General features: G+C 45.8%; 1 long non-coding RNA gene across 1 annotated transcript in view; it reads left to right on the top strand.

Moving 5' to 3' along the window:
• Window positions 1–5,083, top strand: part of LOC124234323 (uncharacterized) — a 14,790-nt gene extending 9,707 nt beyond the window's left edge. The window contains exons 2-4 of the long non-coding RNA XR_006887270.1: window positions 2,364–2,433; window positions 3,780–3,855; window positions 4,575–5,083. This is a non-coding gene — a long non-coding RNA (uncharacterized LOC124234323). The remainder of the gene's footprint in view (window positions 1–2,363; window positions 2,434–3,779; window positions 3,856–4,574) is intronic.
• Window positions 5,084–15,797: the final 10,714 nt, after the last annotated feature.

Below are 15,797 nucleotides of genomic sequence, written 5' to 3'. Positions count from 1 at the left end.
AAAAAAAAAACCAAGATTGGCAACAGTTGTTAGCTCAGGTGCCAATCTTTAAAAAAAAAAAAAAAAGAAAAATACAGTTTAAAAGCTTATCCAGTGCTTTCTCATTGCTATGCTGTGCTGTTGATCTTTTGTGATCTTTTACATCCTAACCAGAGGTAGAATCTCTTCATTTCTTTCTGATTTTGTAAAATTCCTTCTTTTACATTTTATTTCTTTAAAGGCATTATTTTGTTGGTTGGTTCTGATGTCCCTTCTAATTTAGTTTTCATTTCTGAAAATTTTCCCTTGTACTTCTAATTTTTTTCTGAGTTCTGTCATCTGTGCTTTCAAATCTTATATTTCTGACTGTTTCTAATTATGATTTAAGTTACACTTTAATAACATTTATCATTTTCATAATTCCTTTCACCTCACTTCAAATATTAGGTTACATTTTCATCTGCGTTGTATAGCATATCTTTTGGTTATGCTTTCATTGTCTGTCAGGAGAGTATTATGCTCTTATTCTCTTTTCTCTTATAATAACTTTATTTTTTATTTATTTTTGCTGAGGAAGATTGGCCCTGAGCTAACATCTGTGCCAATCTTCCTCCACTTTATATGTGGGTCGCCACCACAGAGTGGCCTGACAAGCGGTATGCAGGTCCGTGCCTGGGATCTGAACGCAGGAACCCAGGCTGCTAAAGTGGAGTGTGCTGAACTTAACCACTATGCCATGGGGCCGGCCCCTATAATAACTTTATATTAGAATTGGGCATGATCCTTTTCTATTGCTTTTCTTATTTTTTAAGGGAAATGAGTTTTTCTGTATCTATGGGAGTGAGGGTTAGGTCAAGATAGGTTTTCTAGCTTCCTGGCTCTATCCCTCCATCTTTTTCTGTTTTTGCAAAGTAATAAAAAACATCATATTTTCTGAGATCTGACATTCTGATCTCCTCCTCCTCTTTTTTTCTGTGCTGTCTCTTTTTTCTGCACCATTTGTTCCTGTTCTCCTCATTGTGGAGTTTGTGTTGAAAGTAGCTTTGGTGTGCTCATTTTGAGGGCTTCGAGACTGCTCCATCATAGTCAGAATAGCACATCATGGTCCCCTTGTGCTGCCCATGGATTGGATCCGACCATTCTCAGGTTGGACCTATGTCAGCGAACATGGGTCAGCAATGTTGTTTTCTTTCCTGTCCTCTGGTTTGTTGGGATCCCTCTCTTTCCTCCTACACAGATCCTTAACCACACAGGTTCTGTAGCTATTTGTGATTTTCCCCACGCACTCCTTCTGTGAGCTTTGTTGGGATAGCTTGTCACATATTTTGTTGTAGAAGTTCGAGGTCTTTGATTTTGGTACATTGGTCTGTTTTTATGGGGGAATTTGGGGAGATTAAAATATTGTGCTTCATAATCACTCCAGAATCCTTGCTATAATTATTTTCAAAGGATTATTAAAAAAAAGAGTTTACTGATGCTTCACCTCTGATGCCAGTCGAGACCTTTCTGGAGAGGATGGTTCTCTCCCAGTTTGGTGGCTAGACAGGGCCATGTAATTATCTATGCCTGTTTGTATAGGACCCCCTACTCCTCCCCGCTAAAAAGAAACCCTGATCTGGTTCCTTCACATCTTGTATTTTCTCTGTTATGGTTTGAATTGTGTTCCTTCAAAATTCGTGTGTTGAAGTCCTAACCCCCAGGACCTCAGAATGCAACTGTATTTGGAGATAGAATCTTTAAAGGGGTCGTTAGGTTGAATGAGGTTACATGGATGAGCCCTTATATTTGACTGGCATCCTTATAGGAAGAAGAGGTTCAGACACAGAGAGGTACAGAGGGGAGACCGTGTGAGGACACAGGGAGAAGACGGCCATCTATAAGCCAAGGAGAGAGGCCTCAGAAGGAAACCACCCCTGCTGACACCTTGATCTCAGCCTTCCGGCCTCCAGAACTGGGAGAAAATGCATTTCTGTTGGTTAAGCCCCCCAGTCTTTGCTGCTTTGCTATGGCAGTCCCAGCAAATGAATTTTCCCTCCCTCCCTCTCTCTCTCTCTGTGTCTGTCTCTCTCTCACACACACAAATGCACACACTGCTTGTGAGAATCTGTTCCCAGCTCACAAACCTGGAGCTGAAAGACTATACCAGGGTGCTCTTTCCACTCTTGATGTCTAAGAATAGCTCCCTAGACCTTTTACTTCTCTAAAAACTCATTTTGTGGAAAGAATAAGCTGAAATGGTTTTTATTTTATTTTGTGATCTTGGCTCAGGCAGAAGGAGGAAGCGAATGACCTTTTATCTGTTTGCTTATTATCTGTTCTTATTTTAGCTGTGCCTAAAAGTGTTTAAATTATACTAAATATATCTTTTGCCTTCTCTCTCTTAGAGTTTCACTCCCAAGGCTTTCTGGAGAGGGAGCATGGTAGAAAGGAAGGAAGCTTTGTTGTCACAGAGAGGTGGGTTCAAACCTTATGTCTTCTGCTCACTTGTGGGATGTTGGGTGAGGCACCTAACATCTCTGAGCCTTTGCAATTGTGAAATGATGTCCCCCCCCTTTTTTTTTGGTGAGGAAGATTGTCCCTGAGCTAACATCCATGCCAGTTTTCCTCTACTTTGTATGTGGGACACCACCACAGCGTGGCCTGATGAGCAGTGTGTAGGTCCACGCCCGGGATCCGAACCTGTGAACCCCAGGCTGCTGACGCAGAGAATGCAAACATAGGCACTAAGCTACCGGGCCAGCCCCTGATGTCCCTCTTGAAGGATGGGCATGAGGCTTATGTGAGATAAAGCTGTAATTTGCTTCTTGGCACATTACAGGCACCAAATAAATGCTACTTTCCATTTTTTTTCTTCTTTCTCCCAACCATAGTTAGCCAGAAAAAAACAATTATGGACTAAAGGAAATTCCAGTGAATTGAATATATGTTTAGATTTGTCTAAATTAGAAACATTACTCGCTGCACTCCTAAATAAATGTCATCAGCAGGAGTTCAAAGAGATGCTGCTTCCAGACTTGGGACGCACACCGCTAAGCTGTTCTGCTCACAGCTGTCGGAGCATGGTTCTCTCTGCAAAAACAGGCAGTTTCAACAATTCTATACGCATTGTATTTATTCAGCAAATGGCAAGCTGGTGTCCCACCTAGTGGTCAGCAGGAGGTAGCCCATTTCAAAAAGAGATGGGAAGACATTTCATATTATCTTCTGTGGGGCAGAAGCCTGAAGAACTGTTATCGGTTCATCCTTTTCTCTCCACTTACAGAGGCCCGGGCAAGGTAAGGCCAAGGTGTGAGATATGGCAGTGGGTGTAGAGTACGTGCACGCAGCATGGCAATGGTGGGGCTGGTTCCACTTGAGAGAGAAAGAAAGAGTCATTAGATAAGAGGCGTACCTTTGAATAGCTTCTTAAAATATGAAACATTTCAAATATGCAGAAAAGTTCATTACAATCTTAACACATTTACCACTCAGCTCTATTAAGTTCTAACATTTTGTCACACTTGCATTCTATTTCAGAAACAAAACATCGCAAATGCTGGCAAAGCTCCCCATCTACCCTTCCACGGTCCCTTTCTCTTACCTGTCCCCATCCAGAGGGAACCACCATCTCCAGTTTGATGTTTACCTTTAAGGGCATTTAAAAATTCTGTGAACATTCCATGCGTGAATCCATGTTTTCAAAGTTTTTTATTGATGTCATATTGTATGTATTTTTTCTATCATAAACAAATAATGCAGTAACTCTCTTGTACCATTTTCCCTGTGGAATATCTGCAAGAGCTTTTCTATTGTTTTCCTAGAAGCAGAACTGCTGGATCGAAGAGCAAGTATTTTCTTTCCAGTGATTGTACCAAATTTCCCTTCAAATACTCGTGTGTAAGTGGTCTCTTTGCTCTATAGTTGCATTGGTAAATTGTTAGACTTCTAAATATTTTCCAATTTGTTGGTTATGAAATATTTCACAGTGTTTTAATTTGTATTTCCCTAGTTAGTATTTATATTGGGCATCTTTTTATATGTTTCTTGGCCTTGTATTTTCCTCTTTTGTGAATGGTCTGTTCATATCTTTTGCCTTTTATTTTCCTATTGAATTTTGTTCTCAAGAGTTCTTTATCTATTACAGATATGAATCCTTTTTTTCAGTTATGTTTGCAAATATCTTCTCCCAGTCTGTGACTTAGCTTTTTTTTAGTGAAAATTTTAAAATTGAATTATATAATACACACTTAAAAATGAACAGATCATAAGTGTAGAACAGATCACGTAAAATGAATTTTTGCAAAGTGAAAACACTCATATAATAATCACCCAGATCAAGAATTAGAACTAGCCCCCACTTCATGACCGTTCCAGGCTCTGCCACAGTCAACAGGTAAGTATGTACAGACTTCTAAGTAATTTTGTCTTGTTCTGAACTTTATACAAATGAAATTTTACAGTATACACTCTTTTATTTCTTTCACTCAACCTTACATTTGTGAGATTCATTTATAATATGCATGTAGCAGTAATTGTTTATTTTCCATTGCTGTTTTGTATTTCATTATATGCATGTACTACATTCTTGAATCCATTTGACTGTTAAAAATATCCAGGTAATTTTGGACGATGACGAATAAGGCTGCTGTGAACATTCTGGAACATGTCTTTTGGTGCACACGGAGAGGAAATGCTAGGCCCTCGGGCAAGCACATGTTCATCTTTAGTCATGTACTTAGTACTTTCGTACGGTTTAGTCCTTCTTGTGCTGATGCTGTGGGTGCCCACAGATCCTCCCTCCACGACCAAACACTGGTTCCCCACCTGTCAGGACGTTGGCTGCTGATGGCTCTCAGCTGAGACCCCTCCCCAGGCACTGCACTCAGCTGAAGGGAGCTGCCTGGCCAGACAATGTACCCCTAGCCTGGTGGCAGCCCAGATGCAATGACTGATGGATGTGAGGATAGAAAAGTCCAGCCCCCATGTTAATTGTGGACATCTGTGAAGGGCCATCCCAGCTTCAGAGCTCCCCAAGGGATCTCCTGGGGTCTCCATTACAATGTTGAATAGAAACAGTGAGGGTGAACCCCTGTGCCTTGTTACCAATGTGAAGGGGAAAGCAACCTTGAATTCTTGGAATAAACTCCTGGAACAAATTGGTCATGTGTTATTATTTTTATGTTTTCCCGGTTTCTATCTGGTGTTATTTTGTGAAAGATTTTTGGATCCAACTTTATGAGGGATATCGGGGGATCCTTTTCTCGTCTTATCTTTGTCATAAAATGAGTAGGGAAGTGTTTCTTTCTACTATAGTTCTGAAACAGATTGGTATTTTATTTCTATTTGATGTAATTTACTAGTGAAGACATCTGGTCTTAGTGATGTGTATATATAAATATGTTTTCTATTTATTCTTGTGCCAGTATGTTTGAAATGTACAACTATAATTGCAGCTTTATCTATTTCTTCCTTCAGTTCCCTTATTTTTGCTTCATGCATTTTTAAGATTTGTAATTGGGCATGGTCACATTTAATATTATTATGGCTTCTTAAGTAATTGGTCCTTTTATCATTATAAAATTTCTCTCTGTATCTCTGGTAATATCCTTGGTCCTGACATCTACTGTGTCTAACATTAAAATAATCATTTCAGCTGTTTTATAGTTAGTATTTGCCTGGCATACTTTTTCCATCTTTTTACATTTCACTTATTTGTGTCTCTATATTTAAAGAGCATTTGTTATGGACAGCATATGGCTTGGTTTTGCTTATTGTATCTAATCTGATAGTCTCTGCCTTCAATTGGAGTGTTTAGACCATTTATATTTAATAGAATTATTGATATGAATGGGTTTAAATCTATCCTCTTGCCATTTATTTTCTATTTTTCCCATCTGTTCTTTGTTTCTTCCCTCTTGCCTTCTTTATGTTTGACGGTTTTTCCCCCTACAGTCAAGCTATCTGAAATTTTCATTACTTACCCCCTACATTGCTATCCCCCTTCCCTGTTTTATTTTTCTCCTTAGAATTGGCACTGTCTAAAAATACCATATATCTTACCCACTTAGCTTGTTCATTGTTCATCTCCCTGAGCAGAGTGTAATTCTAGACGGGCAAAGATTTTTGTCTATTTTGTTCACACTGAAGTTTTAGCACCCAGAAACAATGCCTGCCACAAAGTCGGTCCTAATAAATATTGACTGAATTGAATTGAATTGCTAGACAGAGGTCTCAATCTCCCATTTCAGCATGAGAATGTCCATGGCCACCTTAGTTGATCCTCAGGGGAGTGGCGTGTGACAAAATTGACTTCCTTACTGGCTTTCAAAAGTGAGCAATTATGTGGTTAGGGACCGTTTATAGCTGATGCACCTTCTTAGGAAACAAATTTGAATTAGGCCTCTTCTTTCCTTTATGCTGAGCATAAACAAGGTGCTGATCACTTCCTGAATTTCTGTTTCCTGGATTGGTCTCTTTAGGTTTGTAACCTCATCACCAGCACACACCTGCCTCAGAGCTATCAGTCAAAACAGTGTTTGAATGAAGGATGCACAGTGACTCATAAATAATGACTTCACAAACAACAACAACAACAAAATTATAAAAGATAATGTGGTCTCTAGAAAAGCAAATTGAAATTTTGAGGTGTGCAGGTAACATAAAAAATAAAACTACAATTAATTTTTTCCGGGTTACCTAACTAAAGGAGGCTAGTTTTACACCTACTGTCCTTATATAAGCAGACCTGATGAGCTCTGAAGCTCAGTGGGATACGTTTCTGGACTCCCAGCTTCCTCACCTAAGAACCTCACATGATTCCCATACCTTATTTCTTAGAGGCAGTTAATTTGCACTTACGCCACAGAGGTAACACGTGTAGCTGGGGATTGCAAGGCTGGACTTTTTGTACATTACAAACCAGCAAATCTGTCAACCCAACACAGTGATATTCATCTCCTCTTTCAGGGGTAGGAAGTCCCTGACTTCTTGGAAGTAAAAACATTCTTTTCCAGTTCCCACAGGGTCTTAGAAATTGCTTCCTGAAATATAATAATGCAAGGCATCCTGACAAACAAAGGCAGCAAATGTTTTAGTATTATCGACAAAATGCTTTATCCAGATAAGCATATGGCCTGCCTTGTGCATTTCAACTTTTATTTTACCGATTGGAGGAAGGAGAACTCAAGCCGGGTGTTCTCTGTTGTCTGTGGGTTTTCCCGGGCCTTCCTGTCCCAGAGGCTCCCTGACTTTAGCTCCCAGGCCTATGACCACACTCTGGAGGTCTTGAACCCTACCTTGTACCCTTCAGAGGGCCTTGGCGTTCTTAAACTCGTACCTGTCCCACTCTTAAAGCACCCCTGGCCTGCCAGGTCCCCTGGCAAGGCAGCATCCTCATTCCCGGGGCTCCAGCACCCGTGCCTCTCCCCTCCTGCAGGAGGAAGGAGTTGTGTCTGAGAGCGCTGGTGACAGGTGCCAATCCTGAAGTCTCCTGGATCTCTGTTTCTCCCTGTTTGTGTTTGCTTGAGTTGCTATTCCGAGACCTTCCCCAAACTGAAGTCATTTGGATTTGGCCGGTTGGCCTGAGCCAGCAAAGGATGCTCATTTAACCAAACTCTCTTGGCTGTCAGAAGACGTGGTTCAAGCAGAAGTTAGAGCCTCTGTAACTGAGAGGGAGAGGGAGCGAGAGAGGGAGAGACAGGGACAGAGAGAGAGAGAGAGAGAGAGAACTAGGCAGAGGGAAAGAGAGGAGGAGAGGGAGAGAGAGAGACAGGGACGCAAGGGGAGAGAGAGAGAGAGAGGGAAAAAGAGAGAGGGAGAGGATTTGGCAGCGGGCCCTACCTCTTTTCTGATTATATGGGTGCAGGGACCTTGTGAATTTTTGATGGGAAAGCCTAATTCGCAGTTACCCATACAACCTTTTAAGATCCATTTTACTAGCACAGAAATAAACAAGACAACAATCATCATAATCACAACAGCTTACTATTATGTACCATGTAATGTCTCTCCTTGTCAAAGCCTGAGTGTCTGTTACCTGTAACCAAGAGAACAAAGGGGTGCCTGACTCTCCAAGTGGGGTCTCCTGCTCACTCACCCGGAGGTGATGCTGAGGCAGGAGGAGATGCGCTTCCATCGCGAGGTCTCTGAGGAGAAACTTGTCAGCACTTCAGATCCCTGACCCTGGAGGAGCCTGAGTCAGGACTGTGGGCCCCTCGAGACAGTAAGTTTAGGGCTGTGTTTTTGTGGTGGCTAATTTATGTGGCTATGACTGAGCTAGGGGATGCCCAGAGAGCTGGCAAACATTATTTCTGGGTGTGTCTCGGGAAGAGGTTAGCATTTGAATCAGCAGACAGAGTAAAGAAGATGGCCTTCGCCAACACAGGTGGGCATCATCCAGTTCATAGAGGTCCTGCCAGAACAAAAAGGCAGAGGAAGGTTGTATTTGTTCTCTGCTTCAGTTGGGACATCCATCTTCTCCTGCCCTTGACACCAGGGCTCCAGGTTCTCGGGCCTTTGGACTTCGACTAGGAGCTACACCGTCAGCTGCCCTGGTTCTCAGGCCTGCAGACTCGGATTGAATTACACCCCCACTGGCTTTCTTGATTCTCCAGTTTGCAGATGACAGATCGTGGGACTTCTCAGCCTCCTTAATTACATGAGCCAATTCCTCTAATAACACATATATGTATGTATATATGTATATGCGTGTGTGTGTATGTATATCTCCTATTGGTTGTGTATATATATATATATCCTATTGGTTGTATGTCTCTATGTAGACAGTAGATTGTGTTTCTCTTGAGGACACTAACTAATACAGTTTTGCTCTCAACCTGTGTAGACACCAAGGACCCAGGCAAATCCCCACATCTCCAGGATTCTGCAGGGCGATGCTTGATACAGCCGGGATCTATGATTTAGAGTGTACGAGAGCAATTTGGGAGGAAGAGGTATCTCAGACATACAGTTTGCAGGCTCATTCCTAATGTGATTCCAATGGGTCAGATGCTCTTGGAGGAAAACGCTCATTACCTTCCAACTGGCAGAGCCCAATCAGAACCGGAGGAAAAACAGCCGCAGGACGATGCTGGGCATGGGATGAGCACTGGGTCCTCCAACCAGTGCATCGGCCATCCACAGGGTGGGAGGGATGTGGCCCAGGCAGGTCCTGAACTGGGAAGACAAAGGGCAGAGGAGGGAGGAGAAGCAGTAGCTTCTGTTTCCTAAGAAACAATGAAGTCAACCCGCTGCTCTGGCAGGGCCAGCAGGCTGTGTTATTTCCTCCTTATTTTCAAGATCTCCCTTAATTTATACAAATATACGTTAGAATTGGTGCTGCTTCCACCACTATGTTTCAAGTCTCCATTAGTATAATGTAACCTAAGGCAGTTGGTAAATTCAGCATTTCAGAAATGAAAACTCCAAAAAAAAAACAGCAATAGTCAAGCCTATGCAGTCAACTCTTATCCTACCTAACGGTTCTGAACACCTGACCTTGGAGAATGACTGTCCGCAAATGGTACATGTCCCCTAGCCCACTGCAGGTAACAGAGGACTCTCTCCTTGCACCTCATCCCTGTCACTCTTCTCCATCTGCTCAAGTACCAGCTTCTGGTTGATTGGCGGTGGGCGCGGTGCAGTGTAGGGAAAGGATCAGACCTCGCTTTGGGTCCCGACCTGACCATGTGCTGAGATGTGCCGTGGAGCATCTCGGAGCCTCCCACAAAGGGCGATCGTGCCTGGCCTTTGGGGTTGGGGTAAGGATTTGTGGCATAACAGGAAAGGTATTTGGTCTTTGTCCCCAGTTTCTGGCACAGGGCTCCTTGGAACCCTTAGAATCTCCCGAGTGATAGGACCATCTTCTGTTCTAAAGAGGTGACTCTTGGGGGGTCCTTCCCTAGAAAGCTTCAGGATGGAGGCTGGTTGCCAGAAAGACCACACCTTGATTAGAAGATCAATCTTCCAGAAGTTTCTGTCCCACTCCCCGACCTCTGGCATGGGAAAAGGGGCTGGAGGTCAAAGTCATCACCAATAGCCAGTGATTTAATCACTCATGCCTACGAAATAGAACTGTCATGAAAACTTCTAAGCAATGGGATTCAGGGAGCTTCCACGTTGCTGAACACATCGAGGTGCTGGAGGACACACCCAGAGAGGGTGTCGAAGCTCTGTGTCCTTCCCCCGCAAACGTCTCTTCCATTTGGTTGTTTCTGAGTTGTACCCTCTGTAATAAATAGTCAGTAAAGTGCCTTCCTGGGTTCTGTGAGTCCTTCTAGAGGATTCTCAAACCTGAGGCGTGGGTCTTGGGAGCCTCTGATTTACAGCTTGGTCAGAAGATTGGGTGGTCCTGGACTTGTGACTAATGTCTGAAGAGGGGGCAGTCTCGAGGGACCAAGCCTTTTAACCTTTTCGGATCTGACGCTAACTCCAGGTAGATGGCGTCAGAAGTGAATTGGGCTGTTGGACTCCCAGTTGGTGTTGGAGAGTTGGAGAAGCAGTGTTGGAAGAGACACCGTGTATTTGGTGTCAGGAGGAAAAGACCCCTCATCCTTGTACATAGTGCCTGTGTGGTGCCGATCACGGAGTGAGCAATTTACAAATTCATTCATTTATTCCACAAATATTGACTGAGCAAACTGCTTCGTCCCAGACACTGTTCCAGGCTCGTGAGTGGTGAATAAAATATAAAATGTCCCTGCCCACATGGGGCTTAGATTCTAGTAGGGGGCACAGGAAAAATTAATAAGCAAGTACCAGGTCAGATAGTGTGTTAGTTTGCTAGGCCCGCCTTAACCAAATACCGCAGACCTAGGGCCTCCACAACCGAAACCGATTGTCTCACGGTTCTGGGGGCAGAAGTCTGAGATCCAGGTGTCAGCGGGGTTGGTTCCTTCTGAGGCTCTGAGGCAGAGTCTGTTCTGGGCCTCACTCCTTGGCTTGTAGATGGCTGTGTTGTCCCAGTGTTTTCACATCATCTTCCCTCTTTCAGAGTCTCTGTGTCCAAATTTCCCTTTTTTTAAGGACACCCGTCATACTGGATTAGAGCTCACCCTAAAGACCTCATTTTATCTCGATTTCCTCTGTACAGACCCTACCTCCAGATAAGGTCTCATTCTGAGGTAAATGGGGTTAAGACTCCAGTGTCTCTTTCTGTGGGGAGACACAGTTCAGCCCATCGCGGGTAGGTATTGGAGAATACTGAGGACCAGGTGTGGGTAGGTTTTTGTATATAGAGAGGGTGGTCAGGGAGGGCTTCCCGTGTGAGATGACATCTGAGCAGAGACCTGAAAGATAAGGAGCAGACCCTGCAGACGTAGGGAGGCCGAGCTGCCAAGGCAGCTGGGAGGCCCCGAGACCCTTGCTGGGGTGTGAAGAGCAGCGAGCAGGCCAGTGAGGTCATGGAGGTGTCCGCTCCGGTATAAAGGAGCACGTCAATGTCCTGGGGCTGCTGTAACAAAGGACCACAAACTGGGCAGCTTAAACAACAGAAATTTATTCTCTTACAGTTTTGGAGACAAGAGGCCCCAAATCAAGGCCTCAGCAGCTCCGCACTGTCTCCAGCTCCTCGTGGCAGCTGGCACTCCTGGGTGCTCCTTGGCTGAAGCTGCATGGCTCTGATCTCTGCGTCGTCATCTCAGGGCCATCTTCCCTTGTGGTCTGCGTTGTCACTCACATTCTCCTCCGTGTGCGTGTCCGTCTCTGCATCTCTTCTCCTCTTCTTATAAGGACACTAGTCACATTGGATCAAGAGCCCACCCTCCTCAGGTGTGACTTCATCCTCGTGGACGTCTTAGTTCCATCTTCAAAGACCCTATTTCCACAGCAGGTCACGTTCACAGTAGCAGAGGTTAGGAGCTCCACACGCCTTTTTGAGGGGCACGCTGTGACCCCCCAAGGACCGTGCCCTCGCTCTGTGTGCGGTGGGGCCATTAGGCAGTGGGCATTCCTGTGAGTCTGGTACTCTGCTCAGTGCTCTTGATGCCCAGACGCAGCTGCACAAGATAGAGCATTTAATCTTTTTAGTGACGCGCCCTTTGCCTGCTTTCAGAGAAGCTTGGAGGCAACTGACAAAGGTAGTTGCATAGGCAACAGGACAGTTAACAGAAAGGGAAGATGTCTAACGAAAGGGCTAGAGAATTAACTATTTCCCGGCCCTGGGAAGGCATTGAAGACTGAAGTCACAGTTTCCTTAACTCTGAACTTCCTGGCAGTGAAGGCAAGAGGGAAATATGTTTGGAGCCCTAAATTAATTATTTTTTTAAGTAAAACATAAGATCCATAGGTTAGTATGATGACCAAGGTCTTCAGCTGCAGTTTGGCGAAGTCGTGGGGACCTCCCCAGCACCTGTTTCCTGTATTGGCCCTTCCTTGTCCCTGCAGGGAAGTCAGCCCCCTGGGGACCCGCTGAGGGTGCAGCGTCGGTTCTCTTGAAAGTTAGAAGCATCCCGTCATATCTTAATCCAAGGAGGTCTTCCCTGGTGGAGAGCTGAAGCCACACGCTTCCTAATGATTGATGTGAACATAGGTTTGCATTTAGACGTCGGGGAGGAAGGGGTTGCTAATGGAATCAGTAGACTGAGTCTCAAATGTCAGATGCTCAGCCTGCACTGAATTGACCTCAAATCACTGTTAGGCTGACCACAGCTGTCACATTATTCCCCCATTTCCCCATTCTGTGTCACCCCAACTCCTGCCTCTTCATCCCTCCCTCGTCCCGGCAGAGCCACATGCTGGCGAGTCTACCTTCAGCGCCTCCATGTACATCGCTCCTTATCCTCCCCCCAGCCACGACCACAAAGGACCCTCTGTACCCATTTCTGGATGGTGGCACCAGCCTTTATTGGCCTCCCAGCCTCCTCTGCTCTCAGAGGAATCTTCTTAAAACGCAGCATGAGCATGTCAGCCCTTCTGTAAAGATTGTTGATGGCCTCAACCCTTTGCCTGGTCTCAATGGGCAAGTGGAGTTTGGAGTCAGACAGCCCTGCGTCCTAATCCTCCCACATATTTGTCCTCTCTGAGCCTCAGCATCCTCAAGCATAAATGAGCCAAGTTGGCTAAAGACGTCACCAAGATGGGATCCAGCAGACCGGCTCAACCCTACAACAGTGGGTAAGGAAGCCAGGGTGGCTTTGCTCTGCTCCCCCCTTGGGCTGACACTGCAGTTCAACGCTCAGGGGTCAATTTTAGGTTCTTCTTTCAATTTTAGGTTCTGAGGGGGTGTACCATTGTGCCCCATCCACGGTGTTGTCACGTTGCCAGGATTTGGGGGGGTTCGGGGCAATCTGGATTGAACACGGTGATGAAATTGTGAGCCCTCTGGTTTCTCAGCTGCATGCCATCTCATGCTCCATCCACGCATAGATGCAGCGTCCATCTCTGTGAAGAAAACTCTTTTAGAAAGCAAAGGGTTACTTCTTATTTCCATAAGGTTCTTAGCCGTTTTTAATGTAATATACATAATCTTATTTTACAGGCTGAATTAGCTAACACGAGAGCAACTTTTCGGAAGAAATGATACCTTTCAATCATGCCCCAAATATTCATCTCAGGGTGGTGATGAGCAGCAAAGGATTGCTAATGAGATCATTGGAAGTGGCTGCTCGAAGTTTCCTCCGTCTAATGATGCTGACACTCTTGATTTGGTGTGACAGGTTAGACTGACAGGCATTTTGGCAGCCAGACGCACCAGAAACAATTATTTTACAGATAAATTATTGCCATTCAGGCATTCAAAGCTTCCAGAGATTTCTGTTAGCTCATGGACGCTGGGTGCATGGAAATGTTAGTTTCACACGTCAGTGGGGTCTGAACATACACGGGGGGACACCCAGGTTGCTCTGCGTGGAGCGAGATCAGAATGTAGACTCGAGTCCTGGCTCCCCGCCCTGCTAGCAGTGAGGCCTGGGGCAGGTTACTGAAACTGTCTGAGCCTCAGTTTCCTGATCCCTAGAGCGGGATAATTAAACCTAGCTCATCAGGGTGTTGTGGGGACCCTCATGAATTAATGTCCATGACACACTTAGTGTCCTGCATTTGGAGACGCAGTAGCTGCTGTTTTCACTCCCTGCACCAGGTGCACTGTGGGACTTTCTAGGTTCACCACGGTCACGTGCCCACTTTGCTTCATCCAAGTTACTCTCTTTGAAGGATGGATGAGAAAAGGGCTTAAGACTCCAGACTTAGAGCAAGCTGCTTGCTCCAAGCAGGGTCTCCAGGAGACCCATGATGTTAAAGTCTGGAAAGGCTGGAAGGTCAGGGGGTGAGACTGGCTTTCTCCTTTTGCATGTTCTGGGCAAGTATTTACTCACTAGGATGCATTCCCAAACTTTTCAGGGTCAGAAAAAAAATGGAGCTGCCTTTGATTTTGCGTTTGGGCAGCCTTCTTCCTCTGGGCCGTGCAGTGGCCGGCCCCTCGTGCTGGGGTGGAGCCCAGGATGACACCAAGCATGGTTTGACTTGGTCTCAACTGGGTGATGAGAGTGGAAGGATGGGTGTGGAAGGTGGGACCTGGGATGAGTCAGTAGCCCTGGGTCCCTCTCCTGTCCCTTCTCTGGGGTTCTCTGCTTACCTTCTCTGGTGGAAATTCCAGACGGCAACTTGGATTTTTCCAGTGCAGTAACTTGAAAGGTAATTGATGATATTTCTTGGCTGTGATTGTTGAACACCAGTACAGTCCAGGCCTTTAGCGAAGCTTTTGCCCACAGTATCTCATCTATCCTGGCAACACCAGCCCAGATAGGTCCTGCTGAGGGAGCTGAGGCTCAGGGAGGTTGAGTGACTTGCCCAGAGGTGCACAGAGCCTGGCAGATGCAAACCTATCTCCTCCCTGAGCCCAGGGCAGGTGTGTGTAGCCACTGTGCACTGTGCTGTGTGTCCTCCAGGGCGTTCTCCTCGGTCAGCTCCCCCCGGCAACCTCTGTAAACTCAGAACAGACACCAACAGCTGGGCCTCCTTCCTGGGCCACGAGCCATCCGGACCTTGTGTTTAAGGAGCTGACAGGGTTGATGCGCACGGGTCCCGTAGAACACCTCATCCTGTGTGTGAGTGTGAGCTGCACGTAGGCATGGTTGGCGGACCAATGGCAGGAGGTCTGCCTTGCTTCTGACTGTCACTGCTGGAAAGGTGACATTCAGCCACCTGCGTCTCCTTCTGGCCTTCAGCTGTGAAATGAGGGATGGGACTGTGTCCTTCTGGGATAAATCCTTAGAATTCTAGATCTCTGTGTGCTATAGGGTTTCAGGAAAAAAAGGAGGCCGTAGATGACTAGATGGAGTCAGGGAAGCGTCTATGTCCTCTGCAGACTGATGGTGATCTTTCCAGACTGATCTGGGCTTTGCATGCCCTCCGCCCACCTTGGGGACCTGGTCCTGCCCCTGGGTGAGCCCTGGCCCTGCCCCCTGGGTGAGCCCTGTTCCTACCCCAGGTCCTATCCGTCTTGTGCCCCTTGCACTGCCCCTGGGGAATGTCTGAAAACCTGTCATGTCCCAGCGCCACCTAAGCAGGGTGAGTTGACCCAGGAACCCAGCAGAAACTGCCGTGGTTGCAGTGCCCAGGGTCACACAGTCTGGAGCCTTTACCTCCCTCTCGATGGAGCTATTCTGCTTGTCCTGCTTCCTCCTAGGAGTGAAGGACTCCAGAAGGACCCTAGACCCCTTCTCTCTCATGGGGCTCCATGCTATCTGTGGATGAGAAGGGGGCAATTGCCTCCCACAGAGACCCTTCCTAGGCCTGTGCTCTGGCCTCATGCAGACAGCCTGGAACCCACAGAGGGCCAGCTGTAGCCAGAAAGGAAGGAAAACAAGCCTCCACGCTGTGTTTTTTCTTTTAAACATGCGCTG

This window comes from Equus quagga, unplaced genomic scaffold (genome assembly GCF_021613505.1).
Source record: "Equus quagga isolate Etosha38 unplaced genomic scaffold, UCLA_HA_Equagga_1.0 73442_RagTag, whole genome shotgun sequence".
NCBI classification, from domain to species: domain Eukaryota; kingdom Metazoa; phylum Chordata; class Mammalia; order Perissodactyla; family Equidae; genus Equus; species Equus quagga.
The sequence above is the reverse complement of the archived record's forward strand: the minus strand, read 5'-3'. Positions and strand labels throughout refer to the sequence as shown.